The sequence below is a fragment of the Mixophyes fleayi genome, chromosome 3 (genome assembly GCF_038048845.1).
Source record: "Mixophyes fleayi isolate aMixFle1 chromosome 3, aMixFle1.hap1, whole genome shotgun sequence".
Classification (NCBI taxonomy): Eukaryota; Metazoa; Chordata; class Amphibia; order Anura; family Limnodynastidae; genus Mixophyes; species Mixophyes fleayi.
This window is the reverse complement of record NC_134404.1, coordinates 69939533-69953933: the sequence shown is the minus strand read 5'-3', so window position 1 is coordinate 69953933 and position 14401 is coordinate 69939533.

Below are 14401 nucleotides of genomic sequence, written 5' to 3'. Positions count from 1 at the left end.
ATGTGCCATTCAATTCGAGTGCAACCCAGGGGCCTTTTCTTCAGAACGCACCAAAGTAGCCTTTCTCATCTCCCTCCTCAGTGGTCAAGCTCTTGCCTGGGCCTCACCTTTATGGGAACGAGGGGATCCACTTCCTAATAGCTCCAACTCCTTCATTGAAGCCTTTAGAAAAGTCTTCGACGATCCCGGAAGAGTTGCTTCTGCAGCTACTAGCTTGTTAAACCTCCGCCAAGGTGACCTGTCCGTGGGGCAATACGCAGTTCAATATCGGACCCTGGCTTCCGAGTTAAAATGGAATAACGAAGCACTGGTGGCAACCTTTTGGCAAGGTCTGGTTGACCCAGATATAGGCATTACTCCAAGTTAATCTTGCCACATCTTATCAGGCGCTAACTTACTGTACCACAGCTTCCCTATTCCCTTAATATGTATAATGTAGGGGAACATCACAGTTAAATACGGTACTGCTTTGCAATACTTTTTAGACATGTTTCCCCACATACCTCAAGCAATATTGTCTCGAAAGAATAACGGCTTAATTTACAAATATATATAATATAATATATATATATATATATATATATATATGCACAATAACTCATTAACTCTTAAGCATCCTATAATTTTATAATCAGCTTTAATTCAACTTCCATTTTCTGTGAATTGATTATCCATATCATAGCTTACTACCCATTCTAGAGTTATGTTGTGTTAAATTGGAGACAAAAACACATATTAGCACTGAATTCAACTGAAAATTAATATTTATCATAATTGAATGGATGGGTTTGCTTGTTTTATTTCATTCATTTATTTATTTATTAACAGTTACTTATATAGTGGCTACATATTATGAAACAATTTACAGAGTATATAAAGTTATTTTTCTGGTCTTGACCCAACTCAGGAAAAACATCTATTACAGGAATAACAAGGGAAAAAATGGTTGAAAGGTATATTGCTTTAACTTATTAAACGAATATATATTTAAGGTAGCCCACTATGGGAACAGCCAGGGGGGGGCCCATGTCTGTGACCCAGACAAAGTAGAATAAAACTAGTTCTGACTAGAGATGAGCGCACTCGGATTTCTGAAATCCGAGCCCACCCGAACGTTGCCGATCCAAATCGGATCCGAGACAGATCCGGGTATTGGCGCCAAATTCAGATCTGAAACTGAGGCTCTGACTCATAATCCCGTTGTCGGATCTCACGATACTCGGATCCTATAAATTCCCCGCTAGTCGCCGCCATCTTCACTCGGGCATTGATCAGGGTAGAGGGAGGGTGTGTTAGGTGGTCCTCTGTCCTGCTATATCTCGTGCTGTTCAGTTCTGTTCAGTTCAGTGCTGTGCTGTGCTGTGCTGTGCTGTGCTCAGTCCAGTGGTGCTGTGTCCTGTGCTCTGTCCTTCTGAGGTCAGTGGTGCTGCTGGGTCCTGTGCTGTGTCCTGTTCAGCCCAGTAGTGCTGTGTCCTGTGCTCTTTGCTTCTAAGGGCATAGTTATTTCCCCAATATTCCCAAGTGTTTAAAAAAATAAAAAAAAGTTATTTTAAAAAATACAAAAAACCAATTAAATTTTTTTTTAATTACAACAAAATTTGCACAACAAATCCTGCAGTATAAGCCCATTGGTACTGCAATATTACCAAGTTCACACATTCAGCAGTAAAAGTCCAGTGGTACTGCAATATTACAAAGTTCACACATTCTGCAGTATCAGTCCAGTGGTGCTGTGTCCTGTGCTCTGTCCTGCTGAGTTCAGTGGTGCTGCTGGGTCCTGTGCTGTGTCCTGTTCAGTCCAGTAGTGCTGTGTCCTGTGCTCTGTGCTTCTAAGGGCATAGTTATTTCCCCAATATTCCCAAGTGTTTAAAAAAATAAAAAAAAGTTATTTTAAAACATACAAAAAACTAGTTAAATTTTTTTTTAATTACATCAAAATTTGCACAACCAATCCTGCAGTATAAGCCCATTGGTACTGCAATATTACCAAGTTCACACATTCAGCAGTAAAAGTCCAGTGATACTGCAATATTACAAAGTTCACACATTCTGCAGTATCAGTTCAGTGGTGCTGTGTCCTGTGCTCTGTCCTGCTGAGTTCAGTAGTGCTGCTGGGTCCTGTGCTGTGTCCTGTTCAGTCCAGTGGTGCTGTGTCCTGTGCTCTATGCTTCTAAGGGCATAGTTATTTCCCCAATATTCCCAAGTGTTTAAAAAAATAAAAAAAAGTTATTTTAAAAAATACAAAAAACCAATTAAATTTTTTTTTAATTACAACAAAATTTGCACAACAAATCCTGCAGTATAAGCCCATTGGTACTGCAATATTACCAAGTTCACACATTCAGCAGTAAAAGTCCAGTGGTACTGCAATATTACAAAGTTCACACATTCTGCAGTATCAGTCCAGTGGTGCTGTGTCCTGTGCTCTGTCCTGCTGAGTTCAGTGGTGCTGCTGGGTCCTGTGCTGTGTCCTGTTCAGTCCAGTAGTGCTGTGTCCTGTGCTCTGTGCTTCTAAGGGCATAGTTATTTCCCCAATATTCCCAAGTGTTTAAAAAAATAAAAAAAAGTTATTTTAAAACATACAAAAAACTAGTTAAATTTTTTTTTAATTACAACAAAATTTGCACAACCAATCCTGCAGTATAAGCCCATTGGTACTGCAATATTACCAAGTTCACACATTCAGCAGTAAAAGTCCAGTGATACTGCAATATTACAAAGTTCACACATTCTGCAGTATCAGTTCAGTGGTGCTGTGTCCTGTGCTCTGTCCTGCTGAGTTCAGTAGTGCTGCTGGGTCCTGTGCTGTGTCCTATTCAGTCCAGTGGTGCTGTGTCCTGTGCTCTGTGCTTCTAAGGGCATAGTTATTTCCCCATTATTCCCAAGTTTTTAAAAAATAAAAAAAAAGTAATAAAAAAAATTAAAATAAAAAAAATAAAAAAACTAAAATAATTATAACCAAATTTGCAAAACCAATCCAGCAGTATAAGTCCATTGGTACTGCAATATTACCAAGTTCACACATTCTGCAGTATCTTGTGCTACATATAATGGAGACCAAAAATTTGGAGGATAAAGTAGGGAAAGATCAAGACCCACTTCCTCCTAATGCTGAAGCTGCTGCCACTAGTCATGACATAGACGATGAAATGCCATCAACGTCGTCTTTCAAGCCCGATGCCCAATCTTGTAGTACCGGGCATGTAAAATCCAAAAAGCACAAGTTAAGAAAAAGTAGCAAAAAGAGAAACTTAAAATCATCTGCGGAGAAACGTAAAGTTGCCAATATGCCATTTACGACACGGAGTGGCAAGGAACGGCTTAGGCCCTGGCCCGTGTTCATGACAAGTGGTTCAGCTTCACCCACGGATCTTAGCCCTCCTCTTCCTCCCCCCCCTACAAAAAATTGAAGAGAGTTATGCTGTCAGCAACAAAACAGCAAACAACTCTGCCTTCTAAAGAGAAATTATCACAAATCCCCAAGGCGAGTCCAAGGGTGTTGGTGGTTGTCAAGCCTGACCTTCCCATCACTGTACGTGAAGAGGTGGCTCGGGAGAAGCCTATTGATGATGTAGCTGGCGCTGTGGAGGAACTTGATGAGGATGGTGATGTGGTTATTGTAAATGAGGCACCAGGGGGGGGAAACAGCTGATGTCCATGGGATGAAAAAGCCCATCGTCATGCCTGGTCAGAAGACCAAAAAATGCACCTCTTCGGTCTGGAGTTATTTTTATCCAAATCCAGACAACCAATGTATGGCCATATGTAGCTTATGTAAAGCTCAAATAAGCAGGGGTAAGGATCTTGCCCACCTAGGAACATCCTCCCTTATACGTCACCTGAATAACCTTCATAGATCAGTGGTTAGTTCAGGAACTGGGGCTAGGACCCTCATTGGTATAGGGACACCTAAATCCCGTGGTCCAGTTGGATACACACCAGCAACACCCTCCTCGTCAACTTCCTCCACGATCTCCATCAGATTCAGTCCTGCAGCCCAAGTCAGCAGCCAGACTGAGTCCTCCTCAATACGGGATTCATCCGAGGAATCCTGCAGCGGTACGCCTACTACTGCCACTGATGCTGTTGCTGCTGTTAGTCGGTCATCTTCCCAGAGGGGAAGTCGTAAGACCGCTAAGTCTTTCACAAAACAATTGACCGTCCAACAGTCGTTTGCCATGACCACAAAATACGATAGTAGTCACCCTATTGCAAAGCGTATAACTGCGGCTGTAACTGCAATGTTGGTGTTAGACGTGCGCCCGGTGTCCGCCATCAGTGGAGTGGGATTTAGAGGGTTGATGGAGGTATTGTGTCCCGGTACCAAATCCCGTCGAGATTCCACTTCACTAGGCAGGCGATACCAAAAATGTACAGAGAAGTACGATCAAGTGTCCTCAGTGCTCTAAAAAATGCGGTTGTACCCACTGTCCACTTAACCACGGACATGTGGACAAGTGGTTCTGGGCAAACGAAGGACTATATGACTGTGACAGCCCACTGGGTAGATGCATCCCCTTCCGCAGCAACAGCTGCATCAGTAGCAGCATCTACAAAATGGCTGCTCGTGCAAAGGCAGGCAACATTGTGTATTACAGGATTTAATAAGAGACACAACGCTGACAACATATTAGAGAAAATGAGGGAAATTATCTCCCAGTGGCTTACCCCACTTAGACTCTCATGGGGATTTGTGGTGTCAGACAATGCCAGTAACATTGTGCGGGCATTAAATATGGGCAATTTCCAGCACGTCCCATGTTTTGCCCACACCATTAATTTGGTGGTGCAGCATTACCTCAAGAGTGACAGGGGTGTGCAGGAGATGCTTGCGGTGGCGCGCAAAATTGCTGGACACTTTCGGCATTCAGCCAGTGCCTACCGCAGACTAGAGGCACATCAAAAAAGCATGAACCTGCCCTGCCATCACCTCAAACAAGAGGTTGTGACGCGCTGGAACTCCACCCTCTATATGCTGCAGAGGATGGAGGAGCAGCAAAAGGCCATTCAGGCCTACACAGACACTTACGACATAGGCAAAGGAGTGGGGATGCGCCTGAGTCAAGCGCAGTGGAGACTGATTTCCGTGTTGTGCAAGGTTCTGCAGCCATTTGAACTTGCCACACGAGAAGTCAGTTCCGACACTGCCAGCTTGAGTCAGGTCATTCCCCTGATCAGGCTGTTGCAGAAGCAGCTGGAGAAAGTGAGGGAGGAGCTGGTAAGCCATTGCGATTAAACCAAGCATGTAGCTCTTGTGGATGTAGCCCTTCGTACGCTTTGCCAGGATCCGAGGGTGGTCACTCTTTTAAAGTCACAGGAATACATTCTGGCCACCGTGCTCGATCCTCGGTTTAAAGCGTATGTTGTGTCTCTGTTTCCGGCGGACACAAGTCTACAGCGGTGCAAAGACCTGCTGGTCAGGAGATTGTCCTCTGAAGAGGACCGTGACATGCCAACAGCTCCACCCTTATTTTCTTCCACATCTATGGCTCCGAGGAAAAAGCTCAGTTTTCCTAAAAGAGGCGCTGGCGGGGATGCTGATAACATCTGGTCCGGACTGAAGGACCTGCCAACCATTGCAGACATGTCTACTCTCGCTGCATTGGATGCTGTCACAATAGAAAAAATTGTGGATGATTACTTTGCTGACACCATCCAAGTAGACATGTCAGACAGTCCATATTGTTACTGGCAGGAAAAAAAGGCAGTTTGGAAGCCCCTGTACAAACTGGCTCTATTTTACCTGAGTTGTCCCCCCTCCAGTGTGTACTCGGAAAGAGTTTTTAGTGCAGCGGGGAGCCTGGTCAGTGAGCGACGAAGGAGGTTGCTTCCTCATAATGTTGAAAAAATGATGTTTATAATAATGAATAATCAATTCCTCAATGAAGTACAGCACTGCCCTCCAGATAGTACAGAGGGACCTGTGGTTGTGGAGTCCAGCGGGGACGAATTGATAATGTGTGATGAGGAGGAAGTACACACTGTAGGGGGAGAGGAATCAGAAGTTGAGGATGAGGATGACATCTTGCCTCTGTAGAGCCTGTTTAGTCTGTACAGGGAGAGATGAATAGCTTTTTTGGTGTGGGGGCCCAAACAAACCAATCATTTCAGCCAAAGTTGTTTGGTAGGCCCTGTCGCTGAAATGATTGGTTTGTTAAAGTGTGCATGTCCTGTTTCAACAACATCAGGGTGGGTGTGAGGGCCCAAGGACAATTCCATCTTGGAACTTTTTTTTTTGCATTATATGACCAACCAACAGTCGTTTGCCATGTTCAAAAAGTAAAACCAAATTTAAACAAATTCAAGAAATTAAACCAAAAGTAAAATGCCCTGTCATAATTTAAAACAAGAGGTATTGACGTGCTTTAAAACTACTGTATTGTTGTTTATATTTTATAAACACTACACTTGAAAGCTTGAGTCTTTCAATGAAAAAGTAACTCTCCATTGCACGAATATTTGCAACAGGGACAATTTTAGGGTTAAGAAAGTCAACAAATAACACTTCGACGCTGTCTGTCTTTATAAACACTACACTTGGAAGTTGGAGGAGGTATTGTGGCCCCGGCACCAAATTTACTACCGGGGCCACTCCACTGTGCAGTCCATATTTAGGTGTATCAGATATTAAACAACAGTGACAGTTGATGCCCAATTTTTTAATTATATTGTTGGCGCTGTAAAAACTTGTGTTCCGGGCACACCACACTACGCAGTCCATACCCTTTTTTTGGGGAATTCTGACCCGTGGAGGGTTTTTTAATTATATTGTGGCCTCGGTACCAAATTGTGTACCGGGGCCCCCACACTACGCAGTCAAGAAAGATAGATGCGTATCATAGATAAAGTACATTCAGTGTTGTGGGGCAAATTGAAAAATATTCAAAATGCACTGACATTATCAAAAACAAGAGGTTTTCACACGCTGAAACTCCAACATGTATATGATGGAGAGGATGGAGGAGCAGCCGTATGTGCAGTGTAATGCAGACCTGTTGAAGGTTTTTTATATATTTTATTGTGGTGGCCAGTGCCCACTACTCTACGCAGTCCAGATACTATTTTTGGGTGTAATGCAGACCTGTTGAAGGTTTTCTATATATTATATTGTGGTGGCCAGTGCCCACTACTCTACACAGTCCAGATACTATTTTTGGGTGTAATTCAGACCTGTTGAAGGTTTTCTATATATTTTTTATTGTGGTGGCCAGTGCCCACTACTCTACGCAGTCCAGATACTATTTTTGGGTGTAATGCAGACCTGTTGAAGGTTTTCTATATATTATATTGTGGTGGCCAGTGGCCAGTCCTCTACGCAGTCCAGATACTATTTTTGGGTGTAATTCAGACCAGTTGATGGGTTTTTAATTATATTGTGGGGAACACTCCTCTACGCAGTCCAGAAAGATACCTCGTTGCAACGTTTTGTACTAAAAAAAATAAATATTGTGAGGTGTTAGGTGTTCAGAATAGCCTTTAACTTAGTGGAAATTATTGTTATTGAATGTTATTGAGGTTAATAATAGCGTAGGAGTGAAAATAAGCCCAAAAACTTGATTTTTACACGTTTTAGTTTTTTTTCAAAAAAAATCCGAATCCAAAACCTTAAATCCGAACCAAAACCTTTCGGCAGGTGTTTTGCGAAACAAATCCGAACCCAAAACATCGCGAAAATCCGGATCCAAAACACAAAACACGAGACCTCAAAAGTCGCCGGTGCACATCCCTAGTTCTGACTACTCTTTTTGTTTGCTATTATTTCCTCCATATTCCCTTATCACCAGTCCTGTGTTTGTTTATTTACAGCTAATATTTAATCATTCATATCAGTCTCTGCCCTGTGGAGTTTGCAGTCTGTATTTCCTAACACACAAACACACACACTAGAGGTCTTTCCTCAGAAGCCAATTAACCTACCAGTATGTCTTTGTAAGGAAATCCCTGGACATTGAAGGGAGTGAACCACTAAACTCTCTCAAAACAATGTTGCAAATGATCTAGTCTCTGGATTTAGTGTATAAATGATCGTTGAAGGTTTACCAATGCATTTATTGTATTTGCACAGTAACTGATGCCCCTATGATCTTTCCCAACCTTCACACTTCCCAATTAATTTCCCTTGCACCCATACATGCCAACCTTTTGAAGCTGGCTTCCGGGAGCTGGGGGAGAAGAGGTGGGTGTGTGGGGGCGGGAGCCCTGCCACCAATATAAAATGCAGAAATTCACGGCATTGAATAGCGGGAGTTGGGCTTAATGATGCAATTAAGCCCTGCCCCGATATTCAATGCCGTTAATTTCTGCATTTTTTTAGGATCCAGGAGCGGTGCTTACTCTTCCGGGAGTCCGGGAGGACTCCCCGAAATTCGGGAGCCTCACGGAAATTTCGGGAGAGTAGGCAAGTATGCTTGCACCCTGTGATAAAAGTCATTCCTATAAGTGAGTAACATTTCTTTGGATCTCATTCTGGAATGGATCTCCCTGTTTTGGGGATGGCGATACTCCCAGCTAGAGCATCACAACAAGATTGAAATAATGGGCCACGTGTTACCAGCTGAAATTAAAATATAACTTGAGGACGTAAATTGCTTCTGTTCTCATGTTACTTATACCGCTTTCATACTGCCGCCCAGGCAATATCCCGGGTTTTTGCCGGGGCTCGGAGCGTCCCAGCTCAGAAACACCATTCATACTGCACCTCGGACCCGGGAATTTCCCGGGTTGACCCCATTCATACTGCACAAGTTTGTGCCCTGGCAATTTGTGGGAGTCATTACCAGAGCAGTTTTCATTGGCTGAAAAATGGTGATGTCATTGAAAGGTGACTGTTTTTTTGACGCATAAAGATGATGCAAAAGTGGGTGGTGATTGTTTACCACATTACTTTTCATCATGGCCGACGACTCACTTTTGTGTAGCCCAGAGTTCATGTTTACTAGTGTGTTTTTGCTGTTTTATGCAGCAAATGAGAGTTTGCTGCAGCTGCTGACACTGTGCACTCTTACACAGTCCCAGTTCAGGAGGAGGAAGGCGAAGTTTATGGCACAACAGAAGAAAACTCGGTGTCTGTATATGCGCAGGAGGAGAGCTTTTCTCAGGGCCAGCATTGCCTCAATTTTGAGATTCAGTGCTGCCAGTAACCGAACCATGCGTGCCAGAGAGCGTAGCCACGGAGAAGCTTTCTGGTCTACTGTGGAAGTGTTTGAGGAACAGCAGTGGATGCAACACTTCAGAATGTCACGTGGGACATTTAACTATGTGCTAGACCTTATTACCCCAGCACTTTCCAGGAAGGCCACTAACTTTGGGAAACCTATTCCACCATGTAGGCGCCTTTCTATTGTGTTGTGGTGGTATGCTACCCCTGGAGAACACCGGACAATCTCCTGCTTGTTTGGAGTGGGGATATCCACGGTGTGCACTCTAGTGCATGAAGTCACCACGGCATTGCTGGAAGCCCTGTATCATCGCTTCATCTCCTTACCGCAAGGTCAGCGCCTGGATGATACAATTGCAGGATTCCTGAAGCGTGGGTTTCCACAGTGTGCTGGAGCCATAGACGGGACACACATCCCCATCATTGCCCCCACAGACAACTATGCGGATTACTACAACCGCAAAGGCTGGCATTCCATCATTCTGCAGGCTGTGGTTGACCACAACTATTGGTAAGCATTTTTTATGGGTTTTTTTATGTCACTCTGCCATGTGTAATGCGTATTGTAAAACATTGCTTTATGTATTTTTTTATGTTAGTTTCACAGATGTTTTCATCGGCTGGCCTGGACGTTCCCATGATGCCAGAGTTCTAGCAAATTCAGACCTTTACCAAATTGCTGAGGAAAGACAAGATGGCTGGCTGTTCCCTAGAGAGGTAAATATAGGTGTAATGTTGTATGATGTTTTTGTAATTGAAGCTTATATACTATTGTTTGCTATCAATATTGTATGTATTTACTGCCCCTTTTTATATATAGATGTACCACTTGCAAAATGCATTTTCACCATATAGTACCAAGTGTACTGCGTTATGTGACCAATATTTTTAACATGGTGACGTGAAACTGCATGTTTTTATTTACAGAAATCTACGTTTGTTGATGGTGTGGAGATACCGGTACACATCATTGGGGATGCTGCTTACCCTTTGAGGCGCTGGCTGATGAAGGGGTTCACTCAGCAACATCACCTGTCTCAGGAACAGATACGGTTTACACATACCCTCAGCTCGGCTCGGAGGGTGGTGGAAAATGCTTTTGGGCGCTTGAAAGGACGTTGGCGCTGTCTATTGAAGCGCAATGACATTGACACCAAGCTTGTGCCCCACGTGGTTGCTGCTTGCTGTATTTTACATAACATTTGCGAAATACAAAAAGAGCAATTTCTACCTGAGTGGAATGTGCAGGAATCTGAAATGCCAGTGCTGTCAGTGGACTCCAGTACTTTTGAAGGAGAGCGCACCAATACCTCTGCTGAACTTATTAGGACCACCCTCACTGCCAATTTGACCTCACTTGTTTGAAGTACCACACAAATGTAAAAGTAAAAAAAAAATGTTTATTTCACATATTAACAGCAAGTATTTTAGTTCATAGGATCACTATACAATCTTTATGGCCATATGACTGGATTTTCGTTTTCACTTCTCACCAACCCGTAAGGACACAAACCGGAGTTATCAACACCGCATAGATTTGTACCTCAGTAAGGACATTTGTTTGTCTCCATATCATCTATGTCTGCTATTGTTCCGGAATCCGATAAAACATTGCCCCTTTGACATACTGGCTGGAGGCTACCATTATTCTATGGTATCACATCTGTTATATTTTTGTGCATAACGCCTATGGATTTTACTCATTGGAATTCATTATACTGTAATTAACCAATGTTGTTTTGATTGTTTTATATCAGTGAATGCAGGTAGTTATTCTGGTGTACTGCATTTGTTGTATTTTATTGTGCTTAACGTCTGTGGAATTTACTTACTGGGATTCAATATGCTGATTTTATCAATGTTGTTTTTATTGTTTTAATATTAGTGACATGCAGGCAGTTTTTAACTTGTTTCTGTTAACTTGGATTGTATTAAATTGTTATTTATTGATAACTACACACAGGACATTACCATATTTATTTATTTATTTATTTATTTATTTATTTATCAAATAGGCACCTATAGTCAATGAGCGCCCAGTGATATCTGTTCTATATTTCTCTTGTTGTCTGAGGGAGGGATACCCTCAACTGGTGCAGCTCTTGCAGTACATCTTAGAGGGCGCGATCCTTTTCAAACCATAGCTCTGTTTTCACCATCTGCCTTGGATTGGTTTCTGAAACAAGATGATCATATTGGTTATTTCCAGACTGCAAAAGGACTTCCATATTGTTCTGTGCATCGGCTGGAGCTGTCACATGGCAGTTATTTAATATATAGAATGATTTATTTTACTGTAATCAGTACTCAAAATAGTATGGAAACAATTAGTCATTTTTTTATATAAAAACTGAAAAACATCTTTTTCAGTTTCAAGTTTTGTTTTCAAAAATGTAAAACCTTCTTGTAACATGTGTTATGTTCAGTCTACATGTAACTGAACCGTGGTAAAACCGCATGGTGACAAATGAAGCACAAATTTAGCTTTCATACTTTGCTAAACCCAAAATCATACCTAGTAAAATCCCCTTTACTATGGTAATTCTTTACCGGTATAAACATTGGATTCTCATTAATTTCTGTTTTGTATTATTCTATAAAATGAAAACATTCTTACCCATTGAGTAGCAGAAAATTCGTTAAAAAACTGTTCTTAGATCATTTTGCCGTGGGGGGCGGGGCCAAAATGACGCGATTCACCGCAAATCGCGTCATTTTGACGAGTAACTTACAGTATGCAGGATACTTGCCTGCTCTCCCGGGAGTCCGGGAGACCTACCCGAATTTCGCGAGTCTCCCAGACATTCCGGGAGAGTTGGCAAGTATGTGTTCTTATGATCACATGTATCTATTCTCTCATAGTAAAATTTAATTTGTTTAAAACAGACTTTGTGGTGGATGGCGGATGTTTCTTGTAGGCACCAGACTGTTTGAAGGATTCATATTTTTTAGATGACAGAATAAGGTGTGGATCTACGACATACATTGAGAATCTTGACAACTTTTTAGTACTAATAACACAATTTGCAATACGGTAATAAAAAGTGTCTGAGCATACTAACGTGTACCAATATACATTTCTCAACTTACAAAACTGATTCAAATAAGGAATGACCTTACTTATATAAATCAACTGTATTTTTATTCTCTACAGAGTAATCACTGCTATTCTGCACTTTCAAGGTTTGACCACTAGGGCTCTTTTTATCAAATAGAGAAAAGCCAATAAACGGGGAAAACCTGATTTTGCCAGAGTAAGCACTTCTCTCTATCTATCAAACAGTCACTGCCGGCGTCAGGAGTTCTATCGCCAGCAGTAACCGCAGAGGGGCGCACAGCCATTTCCACTCTGCAGAAGGACTATCATTGTACATCAGCTCAGAGCTTGCAATCTATGGCTTTTGTCCCATATTGTTAATGTTGCTCCTTCATGTTACACCAGTGGTTCCCAAACTTTTGCAGTTCGCAGCACCCTTAGAGTCTCCAAATTTTTTCAAGGCATCCCTCCAAAATAATTATTGAGCAGTCCTGTTTTCGAAGTAGTTGGGTCAAAAAATTGTAATAAGTATTTAGGTCAGGACAGAAATACTTATTTAGTTGTATGCAAAAATGTCCCCTCTACATCCAGATACTCTGCCCCCTCTGCATCCAGACACACTGCCCTCTCTCACACTGCCCCCTCTGCCCTCTGTCACGCTGTCCCCCCTCCTCTGCTCTGTCACGCTGTCCCCTCCTCTGCTCTCTCTCACAATGTCCCCCTCCTCTGCCCTCTCACACGCTGTCCCCTCCTCTGCCCTCTCACGCTGTGTCCCCCTCCACTGCCCCTCTCACGCTGTGTCCCCCTCCTCTGCCCCGCTGTGCCCCTCCTCTGCCCCGCTGTGCCCCTCCTCTGCTCTCTGTCCCCCTCCTCTGCCCCGCTGTCACCATCCTCTGCCCCGCTGTCACCATCCTCTGCTCTATGTCCCCCCCTTCTGCCCCGCTGTCACTATCCTCTGCTCTCTGTCCCCATCCTCTGCCCCGCTGTGCCCCTCCTCTGCCCCGATGTGCCCCTTCTCTGCCCCGCTGTGCCCCTCCTCTGCTCTCTGTCCCCCTCCTCTGCCCCGCTATCACCATCCTCTGCCCCGCTGTCACCATCCTCTGCTCTATGTCCCCCCCTTCTGCCCCGCTGTCACTATCCTCTGCTCTCTGTCCCCATCCTCTGCCCCGCTGTGCCCCTCCTCTGCCCCGATGTGCCCCTTCTCTGCCCCGCTGTGCCCCTCCTCTGCTCTCTGTCCCCCTCCTCTGCCCCGCTATCACCATCCTCTGCCCCGCTGTCACCATCCTCTGCTCTATGTCCCCCCCTTCTGCCCCGCTGTCACTATCCTCTGCTCTCTGTCCCCATCCTCTGCCCTCTGTCCACCTCCTCTGCTCTCTGTCCCCCTCCTCTGCCCCGCTGTCCCTCTCCTCTGCCCCGCTGTCACTATCCTCTGCTCTCTGTCCCCCTCCTCTGCTCTCTGTCCCCCTCCTCTGCCCCGCTGTCACTATCCTCTGCTCTCTATCCCCCTCCTCTGCCCGCTGTCTCCCTCCTCTGCCCCGCTGTCCCCCTCCTCTGCTCTCTGTCCCCATCCTCTGCCCCACTGTCCCCATCCTCTGCTCTCTGTCCCTCTCCTCTGCTTCCTGTCCCCTTCCTCTGCTCTCTGTCCCTCTCACTCTGCCCCGTGCCAGGCACCAGCCATAAAAAATATAAGAACACAGAAACTTACCCATCCGTCGGGCGCCGGGACCCAGCAAACTCCTCTCTCCCGCAGCTTGTTACTGATGTCGATATTCAGTGACAGCTGCGGGAGAGAGGAGGCTGCTGGGTCCTGGCGCCCGACGGATTGGCAAGTTTCTGTGTTCTTTTTTTTTATGTCAGGACCGCGGCACCCCAGTGACACCCCTGGGAGCCGCGGCGCACAGTTTGGGAACCGCCGTGTTACACTATGGTGGAGAAGTATATTTCTTATCCCCTTACTCTCATGATTAATTTAAGACATAAATGAGATTAAACCCAGCAGTTATCATGGAGAAAAAAGTTTTTATTTATTTATTATTTTTATCTCAAACCAGGCAACATTTGTCAAGGCATCTGTAGACTTTGTGACTCCACAATAAGTAGAGGAAAGAGCGCTGATCATCTAGGCACCTCCTCCCTTTTCAGGGGCAAATGCAGGATTTGTAGAGGGGGGTCTCCACACCACGCCACCAGTGGGCGTAACCAGCATG